The sequence below is a fragment of the Mesoplodon mirus genome (assembly GCF_964341445.2).
Source record: "Mesoplodon mirus genome assembly, chromosome: 5".
NCBI lineage: Eukaryota > Metazoa > Chordata > Mammalia > Artiodactyla > Ziphiidae > Mesoplodon > Mesoplodon mirus.
Window position 1 is genome coordinate 126,834,114 of NC_138980.1, and position 21,568 is coordinate 126,855,681.

Consider the following 21,568-nt stretch of genomic DNA (forward strand, 5'->3'; position numbering starts at 1 on the left):
GCGGAGCACAGGCTCCAGACGTGCAGGCCCAGCAGTCATGGCTCACGGGCCCAGCCGCTCCGCGGCATGCGGGATCTTCCCGGACCGGGGCACGAACCCGTGTCCCCTGCATCGGCAGGCGGACTCTCAACCACTGCGCCACCAGGGAAGCCCTATTGGACATTTTTTTAACTGAAGTAAAATTAACATTCATTTTAATGCATGCATTTTAAAGGTACAGTTTCAGTTTAATATACATGTGTGTATATACATATATATATATATGTACTCTTATAACAAACACCACAATAAAAATATAGAAAATGTTCCCTCATGCCACCTTTGCAACCAATCACCCCTTCAACACCTGCCCCAGGCAACCACTGGTCTGATTTTTATCACAATGGATAGTTTTGTCTGGTCAAGAACATCATAAATCCAAGAATACGGATTATTACTTTGGGGTCTGGTTTCTTTTGATCAGTATATTTTTTTTATGAATGGATTTATTTTATTTATTCATTTTTGGCCGTGTTGGGTCTTCGTTGCTGTGCGCAGGCCCTCTCCAGTTATGTTGATCGGGGGCCACTCTTCACTGTGGTGTGCGGGCCTCTCACTGCAGTGGCCTCTCCTGCTGCAGAGAATGGGCTCCAGGCGCGCGGGCCTCAGTAGTGGTGGCACGTGCACTCAGTAGTTGTGGCTCGCGGGCTCCAGAGCGCAGGCTCAGCTGCTGCGGCACACCTGTCCAGTTGCTCCACGGCATGTGGGATCCTCCTGGACCAGGGCCCAAACCCGTTTCCCCCACACTGGCAGGCAGACTCCCAACCACTGGGCCACCAGGGAAGCCCTGACCAGCATTTTTTTTTTTAAACATCTTTATCGGAGTATAATTGCTTTACAATTGTGTGTTAGTTTCTGCTTTATAACAAAGTGAATCAGCTATGCATATACATATATCCCCATATCTCCTCCCTCTTGCGTCTCCCTCCCACCCCCCCATCCCACCCCTCTAGGTGGTCACAAAGCACTGAGCTGATCTCCCTGTGCTATGTGGCTGCTTCCCACTAGCTAGCTATTTTACATTTGGTAGTGTATATATGTCCACACCACTCTCTCACTTCATCCCAGCTTACCCTTCCCCCTTCCCATGTCCTCAAGTCCATTCTCTATGTCTGCATCTTTATTCCTGTCCTGCACCTAGGTTCTTCAGAACCTTTTTTTTTTTTTGATTCCATATATATGTGTTACCGTACGGTATTTGTTTTTCTCTTTCTGACTTACTTCACTCTGTATGACAGACTCTAGGTCCATCCACCATACTACAAATAACTCAGTTTCATTTCTTTTTATGGCTGAGTAATATTCCATTGTATATATGTGCCACATCTTCTTTATCCATTCATCTGTTGATGGACACTTAGGTTGCTTCCATGTCCTGGCTATTGTAAATAGAACTGCAATGAACATTGTGGTACATGACTTTTTTGAATTATGGTTTTCTTAGGGTATATGCCCAGTAGTGGGATTGCTGGGTCATATGGTAATTCTACTTTTAGTTTTTTAAGGAACCTCCATACTGTTCTCCATAGTGGTTGTATCAATTTACATTCCCACCAACAGTGCAAGAGGGTTCCCTTTTCTCCACACCCTCTCCAGCATTTATTGTTTCTAGATTTTTTGATGATGGCCATTCTGACTCGTGTGAGGTGATACCTCATTGTAGTTTTGATTTGCATGTCTCTAATGGTTAGTGATGTTGAGCATTCTTTCATGTGTTTGTTGGCAATCTGTATGTCTTCTTTCGAGAAATGTCAATTTAGGTCTTCTGCCCACTTTTGGATTGGGTTGTTTGTTTTTTGATATTGAGCTGCATGAGCTGCTTGTATATTTTGGAGACTAATCCTTTGTCAGTTGCTTCATTTGCAAATATTCTCTCCCATTCTGTGGGTTGTCTTTTCGTCTTGTTTATGGTTTCCTTTGCTGTGCAAAAGCTTTTCAGTTTCATTAGGTCCCATTTGTTTATTTTTATTTCCATTTCTCTAGGAGGTGGGTCAAAAAAGATATTGCTGTGATTTGTCAAAGAGTGTTCTGCCTATGTTTTCCTCTAAGAGTTTTATAGTGTCTGGTCTTACATTTAGATCTTTAATCCATTTTGAGTTTCTTTTTGTGTATGGTGTTAGAGAGTGTTCTAATTTCATTCTTTTACATGTAGCTGTCCAGTTTTCCCAGCACCACTTATTGAAGATGCTGTCTTTTCTTCATTGTTTATTCTTGCCTCCTTTATCAAAAATAAGGTGACCATATGTGCATGGGTTTATCTCTGGGCTTTCTATCCTGTTCCATTGATCTATGTTTCTGTTTTTGTGCCAGTACCATACTGTCTTGATTACTGTAGCTTTGTAATATAGTCTGAAGTCTGGGAGCCTGATTCCTCCAGCTCCGTTTTTCTTTCTCAAGTTTGCTTTGGCTATTCGGGTTCTTTTGTGTTTCTATACAAACTGTGGAGTTTTTTATTCTAGTTCTGTGAAAAATGCCATTGGTAGTTTGATAGGGATTGCACTGAATCTGTAGATTGCTTTGGGTCATATAGACATTTTCACAATGTTGATTCTTCCAATCCAAGAACATGGTATATCTCTCCATCTGTTTTTATCATCTTTAATTTCTTTCATCAGTGTCTTATAATTTTCTGCATACAGGTCTTTTGTCTCATGAGGTAGGTTTGTTCCTAGGTATTTTATTCTTTTTGTTGCAATGGTAAATGGGAGTGTTTCCTTAATTTCTCTTTCAGATTTTACATCATTAGTCATTAGGAATGCAAGAGATTTCTGTGCATTAATTCTGTATCCTGCTACTTTACCAAATTCATTGATTAGCTCTAGTAGTTTTCTCATAGAGTCTTTAGGATTCTCTACGTATAGTATCATGTCATCTTCAAACAGTGACAGCTTTACTTCTTTTCTGATTTGGATTCCTTTTATTTCTTTTTCTCCCCTGATTGCTGTGGCTAAAATTTCCAAAACTATGTTGAATAATAGTGGTGAGAGTGGGCAACTTTGTCTTGTTCCTGATCTTAGTGGAAATGGTTTCAGTTTTTCACCATTGAGAATGATGTTGGCTATGGGTTAATCATATATGGCCTTTATTATGTTGAGGTAAGTTACCTCTATGCCTACTTTCTGGAGAGTTTTTATCATAAATCGGTGTTGAATTTTGTTGAAAGCTTTTTCTGCATCTATTGAGATGATCATATGGTTTTTATTCTTCAATTTGTTAATTTGGTGTATCACATTGATTGCTTTGCATATATTGAAGAATCCTTGCATTCCTGGGATAAACCCCACTTGATCATGGTGTATAATCCTTTTAATGTGCTGTTGGATTCTATTTGCTGGTATTTTGTTGAGGATATTTGCATCTATGTTCATCAATGATATTGTCCTGTAGTTTTCTTTCTTTGTGAACATCTTTGGTTTTGGTATGAGGGTGATGGTGGCCTCGTAGAATGAGTTTGGGAATATTCCTCCCTCTGCTATATTTTGGAAGAGTTTGAGAAGGATAGGTGTTAGCTCTTCTCTAAATGTTTGACAGAATTCGCCTGTGGAGCCATCTGGTCTTGGGCTTTTATTTGTTGGAAAATTTTAAATCTCAGTCTGAATTTCAGTGCTTGTGATTGGTCTGTTTATATTTTCTATTTCTTCCTGGTTCAGTCTCAGAAGGCTGTGCTTTTCTAAGAATTGGTCCATTTCTTCCAGGTTGTCCATTTTATTGGCATAAAGTTGCTTGTAGCAATCTCTCATGATCCTTTGTATTTCTGCAGTGTCAGTTGTTACTTCCGCTTTTTCATTTCTAACTCTCTTGATTTGAGTCTTCTCCCTTTTTTTCTTGTTGAGTCTGGCTAATGGTTTATCAATTTTGTTTATCTTCTCAAAGAACCAGCTTTTAGTTTTATTGATCTTTGCTACTGTTTCCTTTATTTCTTTTTCATTTATTTCTGATCTGATCTTTATGATTTCTTTCCTTCTCCTAACTTTGGGGTTTTTTTGTTCTTCTTTCTCGAATTGCTTTAGGTGTAAGGTTAGGTTGTTTATTTGAGAAGTTTCTTGTTTCTTGAGGTAGGATTGTATTGCTATAAACTTCCATCTTAGTCCTGCTTTTGCTACATCCCATAGGCTTTGGGTCATTGTGTTTTCATTGTCATTTGTTTTTAGGTATTTTTTGATTTCCTCTTTGATTTCTTCAGTGATCTCTTGGTTATTAAGTAGTGTATTGTTTAGCCTCCATGTATTTGTATTTTTTACAGATTTTTCCTCTAATTGATATTTAGTCTCATAGCATTGTGGTTGGAAAAGATACTTGATATGATTTCAGTTTTCTTAAATTCACCAAGGCTTGATTTGTGACCCAAGATATGATCTATCCTGGACAACGTTCCATGAGCACTTGAGAAGAAAGTGTATTCTGTTGTTTTTGGATGGAATGTCCTATAAATATCAATTAAGGCCATCTTGTTTAATGCGTCATTTAAAGCTTGTGTTTCCTTATTTATTTTCATTTTGGATGATCTGTCCATTGATGAAAGTGGGATGTTAAAGTCCCTCACTATTATTGTGCTTCTGTCATTTTCCCCTTATGGCTGTCAGCATTTGCCTTAGGTATTGAGGTGCTCCTATGTTGGGTGCATAAATATTTACAATTGTTATATCTTCTTCTTGGATTGATCCCTTGATCATTATGTAGTGTCCTTCTTTGGCTCTTGTAATAGTCTTTATTTTAAAGTCTATTTTGTCTGATATGAGAATTGCTACTCCAGCTTTCTTTTGATTTCCGTTTGCATGGAATATCTTTTTCCATCCCCTCACTTTCAATCTGTATGTGTCCCTAGGTCTGAAGTGGGTCTCTTGTAGACAGCGTATATACGGTCTTGTTTTTGTATCCATTCAGCCAATCTATGTCTTTTGGTTGGAGCACTTAATCCATTTACATTTAAGGTAATTATCGATATGTATGTTCCTATTACCATTTTCTTAATTGTTTTGGGTTTGTTATTGTAGGTCTTTTCCTTCTCTTGTGTTTCTAGAGGAGTTCCTTTAGCATTTGTTGTACAGCTGGTTTGGTGGTGCTGAATTCTCTTAGCTTTTGCTTGTCTGTAAATGTTTTAATTTCTCTGTCGAATCTGAATGAGATTCTTGCTGGGTAGAGTAATCTTGGCTGTAGGTTCTTCCCTTTCATCACTTTAAATATGTCCTGCCACTCCCTTCTGGCTTGCAGAGTTTCTGCCGAAAGATCAGCTGTTAACCTTATGGGGATTCCCTTGTATGTTATTTGTTGTTTTTCCCTTGCTGCTTTTAATACTTTTTCTTTGTATTTAATTTTTGATAGTTTGATTAATATGTGTCTTGGTGTGTTTCTCCTTGGATTTATCCTGTATGGGACTCTCTGTGCTTCCTGGACTTGACTAACTATTTCCTTTCCCATATTAAGGAAGTTTCCAACTATAATCTCTTCAAATATTTTCTCAGTCCCTTTCTTTTTCTCTTCTTCTTCTGGAACCCCTATAATTCAAATGTTGGTGCGTTTAATGTGGCCCCAGAGGTCTCTGAGACTGTCCTCAATTCTTTTCATTCTTTTTTCTTATTGTGCTCTGCAGTAGTCATTTCCAGTATTTTATCTTCCATGTCACTTATCCGTTCTTCTGCCTCAGTTATTCTGCTATTGATTCCTTCTAGAGAAGTTTTAATTTCATTTACTGTGTTGTTCATCATTGCTTGTTGGCTCTTTTGTTCTTCTAGGTCCTTGTTAAATGTTTCATGAATTTTCTCCATTCAATTTCCAGGATTTGGGATCATCTTTATTATCATTACTCTGAATTCTTATTCAGGCCTATTTTCTCTTCATTTGCTTGGTCTGGTGGGTTTTTATCATGCTCCTTCATCTGCTGTGTGTTTCTCTGCCTTCTCATTTTGCTTAACTTACTGTGTTTGGGTTCTCCTTTTCACAGGCTACAGGTTTGTAGTTCCTGTTGTTTTTGATGTCTGCCCCCAGTGGCTAAGGTTGGTTCAGTGGGTTGTGTAGGCTTCCTCGTGGAGGGGACTAGTGCCTGTGTTTCGGTGGATGAGGCTGGATCTTGTCTTTCTGGTGGGCATGACCGTGTCCAGTGGTGTGTTTTGTGGTGTCTGTGACCTTATGATGATTTTAGGCAGCCTCTCTGCTAATGGGTGGGGTTGTGTTCCTGTCTTGCTAGTTGTTTGGCATAGGGTGTCCAGCACTGTAGCTTGCTGGTCATTGAGTGGAGCTGGGTCTTAGCGTTGAGATGGAGATGTCTGGGAGAGCTTTTGCCTTTTGATATTACATGGAGCTGGGAGGTCTCTGGTGGACCAATGTCCTGAACTCAGCTCTCCCTCCTCAGAGACACAGACCTGACATCCAGCTGGAGCACCAAGACCTTGTTAGCCACACGGCTTAGAAAAAAAGGGAGAAAGAAAGAAGAAAGAAAGAAAAAATAAAATAAAGTTATTAAAATAAAAAATAATTATTAAAAATATAAAGTTATAAAAAAAGAAAGAAGAGAGCAACCAAACCAAAAAGCAAATCCACCAATGATAACAAGTGCTAAAAAGTATACTAAAAAAAACCCCAAAAAAACAAACAAAAAAGGAAAGACAGAACACTAGGACAAATGGTAAAAGCAAAGGTATAAAGACAAAATCACACACAGGGGCTTCCCTGGAGGCACAGTGGTTAAGAATCCACCTGCCAACGCAGGAGACACGGGTGCGAACCCTGGTCCGGGAAGATCCCACATGCCATGGAGCAACTAAGCCTGTGTGCCACAACTACTGAGCCTGCACTCTAGATCCCGCAAGCCACAACTACTGAGCCCATGTGCCACAACTACTGAAGCCCATGTGCCTAGAGCCCACGCTCTGCAACAAGAGAAGCCACCGCAACGAGAAGCCCGCACACTGCAACGAAGAGTAGCCCTTGCTCACCGCAACTAGAAAAAAGCCCGTGCGCAGCAAAGAAGACCCAACGCAGCCAAAAATAAATTAAAAAAAAAATCACACGCAGAAGCATACACATACACAGTCACAAAAAGAGAAAAAGGAAAAATATATACATCATTGCTCCCAAAGTCCACCACCTCAATTTGGGATGATTAGTTGTCTATTCAGGTATTCCACAGATGCAGGGTACATGAAGTTGATTGTGCAGATTTAATCCGCTGCTCCTGAGGCTGCTGGGAGAGATTTCCCTTTCTCTTCTTTGTTCGCACAGCTCCCGGTGTTCAGCTTTGGATTTGGCCCCGCCTCCGCGTGTAGGTCGCCTGAGGGTGTCTGTTCCCGCTCAGACAGGACGGGGTTAAAGGAGCAGCTGATTCGGGGGCTCTGGCTCACTCAAGCCGGGGGGAGGGAGGGGTACGGATGTGGGGCGAGCCTGCAGCGGCAGAGGCCAGCGTGACGTTGCACCAGCCTGAGGCGCGCCGTGTGTTCTCCCGGGGAAGCTGTCCCTGGATCCCGGGACCCTGGCAGTGGCGGGCTGCACAGGCTCCTGGGAGGGGAGGTGTCAAGAGTGACCTGTGCTCACACACAGGCTTCTTGGTGGCTGCAGTAGCAGCCTTAGCGTCTCATGCCCGTCTCTGGGGTCCGCGCTGATAGCCGCAGCTCGCACCAGTCTCTGGAGCTCGTTTAGGCAGTGCTCTGAATCCCCTCAGCTCGTGCCCCCCGAAACAATGGTCTCTTGCCTCTTCGGCAGGTCCAGACTTTTTCCCAGACTCCCTCCCGGCCAGCTGTGGTGCACTAACCCCTTCAGGCTGTGTTCACGCCACCAACCCCAGTCCTCTCCCTGGGGTCCAACCTAAGCCCGAGCCTCAGCTCCCAGCCCCGCCCGCCCTGGCGGGTGAGCAGACAAGCCTCGGATTGGTGAGTGCTGGTCGGCACCGATCCTCTGTGCGGAAATCTCTCCGCTTTGCCCTCCACAGCCCTGTTGCTGTGCTCTCCTCCGCGGCTCCGAAGCTTTCCCCCTCTGCCACCTGCAGTCTCCGCCCATGAAGGGGCTTCCTAGTGTGTGGAGACCTTTCCTCCTTCACGACTCCCTCCCACTGGTGCGGGTCCTGTCCCTATTCTTTTGTCTCTGTTTTTTCTTTTTTCTTTTGCCCTACCCAGGTACGCGGGGAGTTTCTTGCCTTTTGGGAGGTCTGAGGTCTTCTGACTGTGTTCAGTAGGTGTTCTGTAGGAGTTGTTCCACGTGTAGATGTATTTCTGATGTATTTGTGGGAAGGAAGGTGATCTCCACATCTTACTCTTCCGACATCTTGAAGGTCTCCCCCTGATCAGCATATTTTTGATTCATTTGTCTTGTTGCATATATGAGTAATTTGTTCCTTTTTATCGATGAGTAATATTCCATTGTATGAATATACCAGTTTGTTTATCCATTCACCCACTGATGAACTGGATTGTTTCCAGTTTTAAGCTATTGTGATTCAAGCTACTATGAACATTCATATACAACTCTTTTTGTGGACATATGTTTTCATTTTTGTTGGGTAAAAATCTAGATGTAAAATTGCTGGGTCATACAGTAAGTATACATTTAACTTTGGAAAACAGTTTGGCAGTTTCTTATAAAGTGTTTGTAACATTTTACATTCTTACGAGGAATATATGAGTAGTTTCTCCATATCCTCACGAGTGCTTAATATTATCAATCTTTTTACTTTTTTCCATTTTACTGGGTGTGTAGTGATAGTAAAAATGGTGTTTACTGGGTGTATATCAGTGTGATTTTAATTTGCATGTCCCTCATAACTAGAGATGTTGTACATCTTTTCATGCGCTTATTGCTTTTATATATATATATATATATATATATATATACACATATATACTTTTTGTGATGTGTCTGTTCAAATATTTGCCCTTTTAAAAATTGGGTTATCTTTTTATTTATTTATTGCACTTATGAGTCCTTTGCCAGGTTTATGTATTACAAATATTTTCTTCTAGTCAGTGACTTGACTTTTCATTTTTTGATGGTCTTTTGAAGAGCAGAAGTTTTAAATTTTGGTGAAATCCAGTTTATCAGTATTTTCTTTTAAGATTGGTGCTTTTTTGTATCCTAACAAATCTTTGACTATCCCAAGGTTGTTCTGTGTTTTATTCTAGAAGTTTTATAGTTTTAGCTTTTATATGTAGGCCTAGAATCCATTTAGAGTTAATTTTTATATGTAGTGTGAGATAGGGGTTAAGTTTTTTTTTGGGGGGGGGTTAAGTTTTTTTAATACATATATTCAGTTGTTCTAGCACCATTTGTTGAAAAGACTGTTTTTTTCCCATTCTGTTACCTTGACACTTTTGCAAAAAGAAAAGAATCAATTGACCATGTATATACAGGTCTACTTCTAGATTCTATGCTAGTCCATTGTCTATCCTATGTCAATATCACAGTGTCTTCATTACTATAGCTTTATAGTAGGTCTTGAATTCAGTGTGTAAGTCTTTCAGATTTGTTCTTCTTTTCTGAAATTATTTTGAGTCTTCTGGTCCTTTATATTTTCATATAAATTTTATAATAAACTTCCCATTTTCTATTTTTAAAAATGCTTGTTGAGATTTTGATTGGGATTGTATTGAATCTATTAATCTGTTGGGGAGAACTGACATTTTAACAATACTGATTCTTCCAATCCATGAACATGGTAAATCTGTCCATTCATTTGAAGATAGTTTAGTTTCATGGAGATTGTTTAATTTTGTTAAACAATCTATTGTAGTTTTCAGTACACAGTTCATATATTCATATATAAGTTTATTTGAAAACAATTTTTTGATATTATAAATAGTATTTCATTTTCCAGTTGTTTTTGCTGAATATGGGTATACTTTTGATTTCTGTATATTGACCTTGTGTTCTGCATCCTTGCTAGATTCGCTTTTGGGTTTTACTAGTTTTTTTGTGGAATCCTTAGGATTTTCTATGGTCACAATCATGTTTTACTTCTTCAATATTTACCCTTTTTTTTTTTTTTGCCTTTTTGCTCTAACTAGGACCACAGCAAAATGTTGAATGGAAATTGTAAAAGAACACTTCCTTCCTTGTCTCTGATCTTAGGGGGAAATAGTCTTTTACCAAAATATATGATGCTAGCTAAAGGTTAATAGGAGAAAGCATTTTACAAATTTCAAAACCCATTCATGATTAAAACTCTCAGTAAAGTTGGAATCAAAAGTCAAAGGCATCTATGTGGTCTTCCTTTAAAGATTGTTGAGTTTTGTTTTCACAGGCAATTAATTTATATGTGGATTGACTTGATTCTTTGAAGACTTATTTTTAAACTTTGTTGAGGCAGCTTAGCTAGAGTAGGTTTGCCCTAATCCTGAGGCGTGGCCTTTCTGTCAGTCTACTCCTAAAACCCTCCATGCTCAGTGAGGCCTTTCCATTCTGGTTGGTCAAAACTCTAGCATCTCCCAACTCTGTGGGCTCTAGGAATTGTTATGTTTACAGCTCCCTCATAACCTTTCTTTCTGGATAGTTGTTTTTTTTTAACAAAACTTGTGGTGTCTCCCCTACACATGCACAACCTAGTATTTAGCCAAAGACTCAAAGAGAACCCCAGGGCCTAGAATTCCTTCTCTGTGTAGTTTTTTCCTCTAAAATGTTCTACCCTGCAAATTCCAGCTGCCTCAGCCTCCCTCCCTGCCGTTCAGTGTCTGTCTTGTCAGCTCAGTGAGAATGCTGTATACTGTTTGCATCCCCCTGCCTGGGTTGGGAATCCAGCAAATGCCTCTGGTAGAAAACCTAGATGATTGTAGGGTTCACCTTGTTTGTTTCCTTTCACTCTGTGCTGCCATTTACTTCATGTCTAAAAACAATTATTTCATAGATCCAGTGTTCTAGTGTATGGCAGAATGGCTGGCCAGTACTACTTATTCTGTCATCAGTGGAAGCAGAGGGGTCATTGGTCTCGTTTAATTTAGAACAGGGGTCTAAACTTTTTCTGAAGGGCAGGATAGAAAATATTTCAGATTGCTGGGCCACACTGTTTCTGTTGCAATCACTCAGCTGTGACACTGTAGCACAAAAACAGCCATAGACAATCCATAAGCTAATAAACGTGACTATGTTCCAATAAAATTATATTTACAAAAATAGGCAAGTGACCTGCTGGTCATAGTTTGGCAACCTTTGATCTAGAACAGTGCTTCTGCCCCCTTTCCCCCCATGACATAGACTTTTTCAAGAGTCCAAGCCAGTCATCTTATTGAATTCCCCAAATTCTAGATTCATCTAGTTATTTTCTCAAGGTACTGTGTAATGCATTCCTTCATCCTCTATATTTTCTCTAAACTGTTAATTAGGTCAAGGGGCTTCATGAGACTCAGGTTAAATTTTTTGGGGCAAGAATTATTTCATAGGTAATGTTGGGAATATTAACTTTTGAAAAAGCATCATCTAAGTTGGTGCAACTTCACTTCAGTCATTGATGAATTCCTTCACTCACCCATCCAACATCCATCCATCCTCCATCCATCAAGGAGGTTCTACAGTGCACTAACCCTCTGCCATGTGTGATGCTGAGTGCTATGAGGGATATAGTGATGCGGTCCAGTCTTCCCTCAATGATTAGGTGACAGAAAAGCACAGTGCTAGAAAAGCCAGTGCCTCACTCTGTCTTTCTGGGTCAGAGCCAAAGGGCTCACTTTCCTGAAATAGTTGTAAAAATACAGATTCACCAACCCCTAAGACCCAGTGAAATAAAATCTCTCAGCAAGGTCCAGAAATCTGCATGTTAATCAATTCCATTGTTAAAAGAGGTCAAAGGAAAGCAGGTTGTGATGAAAGTTAATTCCTAAGGGGAGAAGCCATCCACCTGGGACGAGGCTGCATTTTCCTCTGATTTACCAGAAAGGTAGACATACTGGAGAGCCCAGGGGTCTGGTAGTCCTTCAGTTACAAAAGGAAAAGCATCCAAGCCTTGGGGACTATGATGATTTTAAAATATGCCACAAATTCTATGGGGTACCTCTCTTCAAAAGGTAAAAATTAATTTCTCTCCCCTTGAGAGTGAGCCAGACTTAATGACTCGCTTCTAACAAATAGGTTATGGTGGAAATGATAATGTATGACTTCAAGACTAAATTCTGAAAAGCACTGCAGCTTCCCCCTTGCTTTCTCTTAAACCTCTTGCTCCAAGGGAAGCCAGCCATCATGTTGTGAAGACACTCCAGAAGCCCTATGGCTGTCCCCAAGGAGAGCAACTGAGCCAGCATCAACTTGCCAGCCCTGTGAGGGACCATCCTGGAAGCGGGCTGTCCAGCTCCCAAGTCAGGTCAGAGGACTGTGACCCTGGCTAACATTTTGACCACATCCTCCTAAGAGACTATAAGCCAGAACAATCCAGCTGAACTGCTCCTAAATTTCTGACTCACAGAAACATGTGAGATAGTATATGTTTGTTTATTTGGGGATAGTTTCTTATGCAGCAATAGGTAATTAATAATTTAGAGACATCACACATAGTTTTAGAACTACTGCTGGGATGGTGCTGGTGAGCCCCATCTGCCATTCCATTTGAGGCAGCCAGCTTGAGAACATCACCATGTGGGGCTCTGCATGCTTTCCTGTTAGACACATGTATCTTCTCAACTGGCTGCTGACATCACAGTGAAACTCCCAGGCAGAAACCTATACCTGACCTCCAAAGAATCAGGAGTTGGAGCATCCACCCCCTGGGTGAACTGTGTTTGGAGATGATGCCATTCCCCCTTCCTTACCCACAGAGTATTCATTTGAGACTTCTGTTTGAATGGAATGCAGCTGGGAAGCCCCACTCCTGACTGGGGAACAGCTTTTCTCAATGTAGAGCCAACAGCACATGTGGGGATCAAAACTGCCATCTTTGTTGCGTTAACACCGTGTTCTAACAAAACCAGCTGACTGGCCATGAGTTTGAAAAATAATGAAACATTGCTTTGGTGCCACAGTTCTCTAGTCAATTTGATAGGACCTATGAAGAAAGGTTAAATTTTAAGGGATCACCAACATTTTTTGGTTTAGAGTGAGTTTTGGGGTGAGGGAGCAAGGGACAGTATTGCGATGTTTCCTTGTTGGTTTGATTTTGTGTTTTATTGGGTTGGCCAGAGGTTTGTTTGTTTGTTTCCGTAAGATGGCTCTAGTAGCACTTAGTTGTCTTTAACTTCATTCAAAACAATTTTGTTAGATTGTATGTGACAGCTGTCATATCAGTGTGCATTTAAAAAATGACTTATCAAATTTGGTGAATTTTTGTGTAGCCATTTTAATAGTGAAGATGGAAGAAAAAAGCAACATTTTGGCATATTATGCATTATTATTTCAAGAAAGGTAAAAATGCAACTGAAATGCAAAAAAAGAGTTGTGCAGTGTATGGAAAAGGTTCTGTGAGTGATCGAATGTGTCAAAAGTGGGTTACGAAGTTTCGTGCTGGAGAATTCTTGCTGGACAATGCTCCACGGTCAGGTAGACCTGTTGAAGTTGATAGCGATCAACTCGAAACATTAATTGAGAATAAGCAACGTTATACCACACGGGAGATAGCCAACATACTCAAAATATCCTAATCAAGCGTTGAAAACCATTTGCTCCATCTTGGTTATGTTAATCGCTTTGATGTTTGGGATCCACATAAGTTAAGTGAAAAAAAACTTCTTGACCATATTTCTGCATACGATTCTCTACTTAAACGTAATTAAAACGTTCCATTTTTGAAGCAAATTGTGACAGGCAATGAAAAGTGGATGCTGTACAATAATGTGGAACGGAAGAGATGGTGGGGCAAGCGAAATGAATCACCAAAAGCCACACCAAAAGCCGGTCTTCATCCAAAGAAAATGATGTGTATATGGTGGGATTGGAAGGGAGTCCTCTATTATGAGCTCCTTCTGGAAAACCAAACGATTAATTCCAACAAGTACTGCTCCCAATTAGACTAACTGAAAGCAGCACTCGACGAGAAGCGTCCAGAATTAGTCAACAGAAGATGCATAATCTTCCATCAGGATAATGCAAAATCGCATGTTTCTTTGATGACCAGGCAAAAACTGTTACAGCTTGGCTGGGAAGTTTTGATTCATCTGCCATATTCACCAGACATTGCACCTTCGCATTTGCATTTATTTAGTTCTTTACAAAATTCTCTTAATGGAAAACATTTCAATTCCCTGGAAGACTGTAAGAGGCACCTGGAACTGTCCTTTGCTCAAAAAGAAAGTTTTGGGAAGATGGAATTATGAAGTTGCCTAAAAAATGGCAGAACGTAATGGAACAAAAGGGTGAGTACGTTCTTCAATAAAGTTCTTGGTGAAAATGAAAAATGTGTCTTTTATTTTTACTTAAAAACCTAAGGCACTTTTTGGCCAACCCAATATATCTCTCTAATAGGTACAAGTGAAAAGTTACTTTGCTTGCCTCAAGAAAGAATTGAGTTAAATTAAAAAAAAAAAAACCAAACTAGACTACAACTCAATAAATAATGAGCAAAGAATATAAACAGATCACAGAATAGTCAAAAAACTCTTTGAAAAGATTCTCAGTCTCACTCATAGGTAGAGAAATGTAAATTAAAACTGCCCTGAGGGCTTCCCTGGTGGCGCAGTGGTTGAGAGTCCGCCTGCCCATGCAGGGCACACGGGTTCGTGCCCTGGTCCGGGAGGATCCCACATGCCGTGGAGCGGCTGGGCCCGTGAGCCATGGCCCCTGAGCCTGCACGTCCGGAGCCTGTGCTCCGCAATGGGAGAGGCCACAACAGTGAGAGGCCCGCGTACCGCAAAAAAAAAAAAAAAAAAAAAAAAAAAAAAAAACTGCCCTGAAATATGATATCTTGCCTAGCAGATTGGCAAAAATCCAAAAGTTGGATTTGGGTAACACACTCTATTGATGAAGCTGTTAGGAAATAGGCACTTTTACGTATTGTTAATGAGACTGCAAAATGACAGACACCTTATGGAGGAAATTTTGGCAATATCTAACAAAATTACGTATGCATTTACCTCTCAAAATAGCTCATTTCTAGAAGTTTGCGCTGAAGATGCACCTACTCAAATAAAAAACAACATAAGCACAAGGTTATTTATTGTGACATTATTTGTAATATTAAAAGATTAGGGGACTTCCCTGGTGGCACAATGGATAAGAATCCGTCTGCCAATGCAAGGGACACGGGTTCGAGCCCTGGTCTGGGAAGATCCCACATGCCGCAAAGCAACGAAGTCCGTGCACCACAACTACTGAGCCTGAGCTCTAGAGCCGGTGAGCCACAACTACTGAGCCCAGGCGCCACAACTACTGCCGCCCACACATGTAGGACCCGTGCTCTGCAACAAGAGAAGCCACCGCAATGAGAAGCCAACGCACCGCAATGAAGAGTAGCCCCCGCTCATCACAACTAGAGAAAGCCCACGCACAGCAACAAAGACCCAACGTAGCCAAAAAAAATAAAATAAAATTTAGGAACAACCTAAATGTCCATAATAGTTGAACAAACTATGGTATAGTCACATAACAGGGTACTATGTAGTTAATACCAAAAAAAAAAATGAGGAAGACCTCTCTATATGGAATGATTGCTAGGAGGTATTTATTAGATGAAAAAAGCCAGATGTACAATGTAAAATGGATGGCTAGTGGGAAGCTGCTGCATAGCACAAGGAGATCAGCCCGATGCTTTGTGACCACCTAGAGGGGTGTGATAGGGAGGGTGGGAGGGAGGCTCAAGAGGGAGAGGATATGGGGATATATGTTATACATATAACTGATTCACTTTGTTGTACAGCAGAGACTAACACAACATTGTAAAGCAATTATACTCCAATAAAGATGTAAAAAAAAAAAAGCAAGGTGCTTAGCAGCATATATTAGTATATAAATAAATAAATATATATATAAAATACTATATATTACACACTATATATTAGTATAAATAATATATAATATGCTATATATTAGTATATATTGTAATATATTAGCATATTATATACTATATATTAGCACATATATTGCAATATGTATTATTATATGTAAATATAGATTGTATATATGTACATATATAGATATAGATATATATGTAGATATATATAGATATATATGTGTATATATGTATATATGTGTGTATATATATAGGTGTATGTATATATACATATACATATATACACACATATATACATATATATATATATATATATATATATACACATATATATCAACAAGGAAACACTGGAAGTATATACCTGAACCTAATCAAAATAATGATGACCTAGAAGAGGGGGATGGAACAAGGTAGATAAGAAAGGGCTAGAACCAAGACTTTTTTTTTTTTTTTTTATAAATTTATTTATTTATTTATTTATGTTTGGCTGTGTTGGGTCTTCGTTTCTGTGCGAGGGCTTTCTCCAGTTGTGACAAACGGGGGCCACTCTTCATCGTGGTGCGCGGGCCTCTCACTGTCGCGGCCTCTCTTGTTGCAGAGCACAGGCTCCAGTCGCGCAGGCTCAGTAGTTGTGGCTCACGGGCCTAGTTGCTCCGTGGCATGTGGGATCCTCCCAGACCAGGACTCGAACCCGTGTCCCCTGCATTGGCAGGCAGATTCTCAACCACTGCGCCACCAGGGAAGCCCCGAACCAAGACTTTTTTTAGCACATTGTTTCAAATAGTATATGTTTTATGTGTTCAAAAATTAAATTAAAATTAATCTTAATGATATTAACAGGAATAAATGACCCTAATTGTATATCAAATCAGTAATATAAAAGCAAAGAAAAATAATTATCTAAATGACTTTCAACACAGTACTCTAAGTTTACATATGTGCTTAAGTGAGATATATTTTAAGGATCTAAAAACTTCAAAAAATCTTTTACTTTACTTAGTAGTTTTAATGGTAGTAATATTGAATTGTAATTCAAACAGAGAAAGAATTCCAAAGCCAGCAACCTACTATGGAAAGAGGAGACCCTTATAGAAGCTGGACCACAATTCTGGCTTTTTTCCAGAGCAAAAGGGCACCCCAGAGATGGGCTAGGATGGGAGCAGTGCAGCGACCTGCCCAAAGCCACACACATCTAACCAGGTGTGAAGTTCCCGCCCCAGCACACAGCCATGAAGGACACAGACCCTTTGAAGGATATCAGGCTCTGCCAGATTCCACCCGCGGATTGCAAGCAACTGTTAGTGCTCATGGGGTGGCAGCGGGAAAGCAGCTCAGCCTGGTCTGGCACCTGCAGAGCTGTGCTCTGGCTCCCACCCTGCAGACTCCTATGGGAAAACTCCAGCTGGACAAAAGGGGCTGAGAGAGCAGAGCTTCAGGGCCTGAGGAAGGAAATCTTGGAGCAACTTAGCACCTAAAGGCCTGAAGGAAGGCAGGAGCACCAGAGAGTGTCTGGGGGTGCCTGGGAGACTTGACAGATGGGGAAGTGATTACTTCCTACATGGGGTCTGGGCCACCAGGAGGACCCTGAGCTTGAGGAAGAACCATAGCCCTTGTAGAGACCAGGACCTCCCCAAGCCTCTCCATCCTGTGGAAGAGACAGGCCTCTGCCTTTGTGAAAACTCCTAATAAATAAGCCATTTGGCCACCCAGCACCTGTAGGCAGGACTCACTCACTCATTCAGAGGCCTTTAAGGAACTGTCTTATGAGTGATTTGGCACATGACAGCAGTGGTGGCTCATCCACGCCTACCAAACTGCCGTGCCCAACTACCGCACCTTCAGGCCTGAGCAGGCTCCAGGAGAACACGCAGAGCAGTTAAATCACCACCTGACTAACTCCCTTCCTCATCAGGTTGCTGTCTGCCACTCTGCCCCATCTGGGAGTGAGGGCATGAAGTCACCCTGTACTCCCAGCATTGGCCACACCCAACCAGAGGGCTGCGCACCCTGCTGAGCGAAGCAAGACACAGATAGCCTATCCAAGCAGTCACATGCTTTGCTCAGCAGGAATCTCTGCCCACCCCCCCACCAAAGCATTCCTTACTAGCAAAAGCTGCATCCATATCCTCCCCTTTGTTCCTGTTGGGGTACTCAGATTGGTGGCAGCATGCATGATACTCCAGGAATTCCAGGTATGCAATACCCCAGGAGGGCTCATGGCATGAAGCAGCCCAACCATGCATGGTTGCCCACTAACAGTGAGAGGACATTTCACCCCTCCAGCCCACTCACCACCCCCTCAGTGTGCTTCCTGACCTCTCTTTCCTTTGGAGAAGCTTCTACACCACAGGCTCAGGAATCTGCGTTTCCTGTGTCCAGGGTGGCAGCTGGCAGAGCCCAGGCCACCACACTGACTGGTCCATCAGGGGCTGGAAGGCACTGAGAGGAAGGGGCCCTGCCTGAGGCAGTTTTCAAACTTCTGCCCATTTGGACAATCTCAAGCATTTTCCATTTCAACCCAGCTAGTGTTTTGCTCTACTCTGCCTTATCCTGATAAATGTCTTTGATGCTTCCAGTTGTAGACATGTAGCCATTGACCTCTTCCAACACAAAACCATGCCTTCCTTAAAAAATGAGTCCAAATTTCCCCAGTCTGGAAATAGAGGAGGAAAGGGCAGGTGACACGACCCTGCCTTTGTTTCTTCACTCCCTTGGGGCTCTCTCATGAATCACGTGCAGAGTTGCCTAGAAGGCTAGGACTGGGCAGCTGTGTGAAGCCCCCATTGGCACTGGGGTCTAACTGGGGACCCACATCCTACCCCTCAAAGACCTTTAGCACAGGCTGGGATGTGTAAACAGGACCCTCCCGAAGGCCTTGAAGTCACAAACAAGGAGCTCATAATCCCAGATAATCTAGCCCACAGGGTGCTGCCTCCACACTTTCCCTCTGTTGTCCTCACAGGAAGTGTTTCCCAGATTCCCAGTCAATAAACTTTACCCCCCTGGAGATTTGGATGCATTAGGCCAGTCTGAAATGGGACTCAGGAATTTAACTTTTTCAACAATCATCTTGATTCTTATCATCATGGATCCTTGCAGTTCCAACCAAACTACCATCTCTCTTCTGCCCACCTAAGGCTGCCTTCTGAGGTCTACTTCCTATCTCTGGATGCATTCCTTTCCTGTGACCTGCCCTGGAATAATGACCCCCTTCAGGAGAAACCCACCGCTCTCATGGCCTCAGTCCTCTACATATTAACCAGAAGGCCAACAGTCACATCACACAAGGTTGTCACAGAGCCCACCTTAAGTTTTTTTAAAATTTTTTAAAAATTGAAGTACAGTTGATTTATAATGTGTTAATGACTGCTGTATAGCAAAATGATTCAGTTATACATATGTGCACATTCTTTCTTTAATATTCTTTTCCATTATGGTTTATCATAGGATATTGAATATAGTTCTCTGCTATACAGTAGGACCTTGTTGTATATCCATTCTATACATAAAAGCTTACATCTGCTAACACCAACCTCCCACTTCATCCCTCCCCCAACCCCCTCCCCCTTGGCAACCACCAGTGTGTTCTCTACGTCCATGATTCTGTTTCTGTTGCATAGATAGGTTCATTTGTGTCATATTTTAGATTCCACATATAAGTGATATCATATGGTATTTGTCTTTCTCTTTCTGACTTATTTCACTTAGTATGATCTCTAGTTGCATCCATTTTGCTGCAAATGGCATTATTTCATTCTTTTTTATGGCTGAGTAGTATTCCATTGTATATATGTACCACATCTTCTTTATTCAGTCATCTGTTGATGGACATTTAGGTTGTTTCCATGTCTTGGCTATGGTGAATAGTGCTGCTGTGAACACAGGGGTGCGTGTATCTTTTTGAATTATAGTTTTGTCTGGATATATGCCCAGGAGTGGGATTGCTGGATCATATGGTAATTCTATTTTTAGTTTTCTGAGGAACCTCCATACTGTTTTCCACAGTGAGAGCACCAACTTACATTCCCACCAATAGTGTAGGAGAGTTCCCTTTTCTCCACACCCTCTCCAGCATTTGTTATTTGTAGACTTCTTGATGATGGCCATCCTGACTGGTGTGAAGAGGTACCTCATTGTAGTTTTGATTTGCATTTCTCTAATAATTAGCAATGTTGAGCATCTTTTCATGTGCCTACTGGCCATCTGTATTTCTTCTTTGGAGAAATGTCTATTTAGGTGTTCTGCCCATTTTGGGGTTGGGTTGTTTGTTTTTTTGTTGTTGAGTTGTATGAGCTGTTTGTATGTTTTGGAAATTAAGCCCTTGTCTGTCTCATTGTTTGTAAATATTTTCTCCCGTTCTGCAGGTCGTGTTTTCATTTTGTTTATGGTTTCCTTTGCTGTGTAAAAGCTTGTAAGTTTGATTAGGTCCCATTTGTTTATTTTTGTTTTTATTTCTGTTTCCTTGGGAGACTGACCTAAGAAAACATTGCTATGATTTATGTCAGATAATATTTTGCCTATGTTCTCTTCTAGGAGTTTTATGGTGTCATGTCTTATGTTTAAGTCTTTAAGCCATTTTGAGTTTATTTTTGTGTATGGCCTGAGGGAGTGTTCTAACTTCATTGATTTACAGGCAGCTGTCCAGCTTTCCCAACACCATTACTGAAGAGACTATCTTTTTTCCATTGTATAATCTTGTGTATGGGTTTATTTCTGGGCTCTCTATTCTGTTCCATTGATCCATATGTCTTTTTTTGTGCCAATACCATACTGTTTTGATTACTGTAGCTTCGTAGTATTGTCTGGAGCCTGGGAGGGTTATGCATCCTGCTTTGTTCTTTTTCTTCAGGATTGCTTTGGCAATTCTGGGTCTTTTATGGTTCCATATGAATTTTAGGATTATATGTTCTAGTTCTGTGAAAAATGTCATGGGTAATTTGATAGGGATAGTGTTAAAAAGACCAACTTTAAATGCCCTTCTCCTCACCCCACTCCAACTTTTCAGATGGAAATTGGATGAACACATACTTACTTTCCCCCTCAGCTTTCAACTGTTCATTGGCCTGCCCATTCCTCCATAGCTCATAGAAATACCAAAGGGACCTTACCTCGTTCCTTCAGTTTCTTTAGAATTTGTTGATTGAGTTAGTCCACTTAACTGATCTCCAGAGGAGGACAAAGACATCACAAGAAGGGGTTTTCATAGTGTAGAGGCAGCATGGTAGCACCTGGCGTGGGTAGTTCCACCTGAAGTTACTGACCTCATCACTATTTTCATACCTCCCAATGCCATAGGAGGAAAATCTGGAGTAAGATTTCTTATGCTCCTGATAATGTTTGGTGTTCAAAACAGTACTTGAAAAGATGCTCAACATTGTCAGTTATTAGGGAAATTGAAATCAAAACCATAATGAGATACCACTTTGTACTCAGATGACAATAATAATAACAGAAAATAAGTGGTGGTGAGGATGTGGAAGAATTGAACTTTTGTACAGGGCTGCTGGGGATATAAAAAGGTGGAGCCTCTGTGGAAAACAGTGTTCAGCTCCTCAAAAACTTAAAGTTCATGTACGATCCAGCAATTCCGTTTCTAGGTATGTACCCAAAAGAGTTGAAAACAGGTACTCCAACAAATACTTGTACATGAATGTTAATAGCTACACTATTCACTACAGCCAGAAG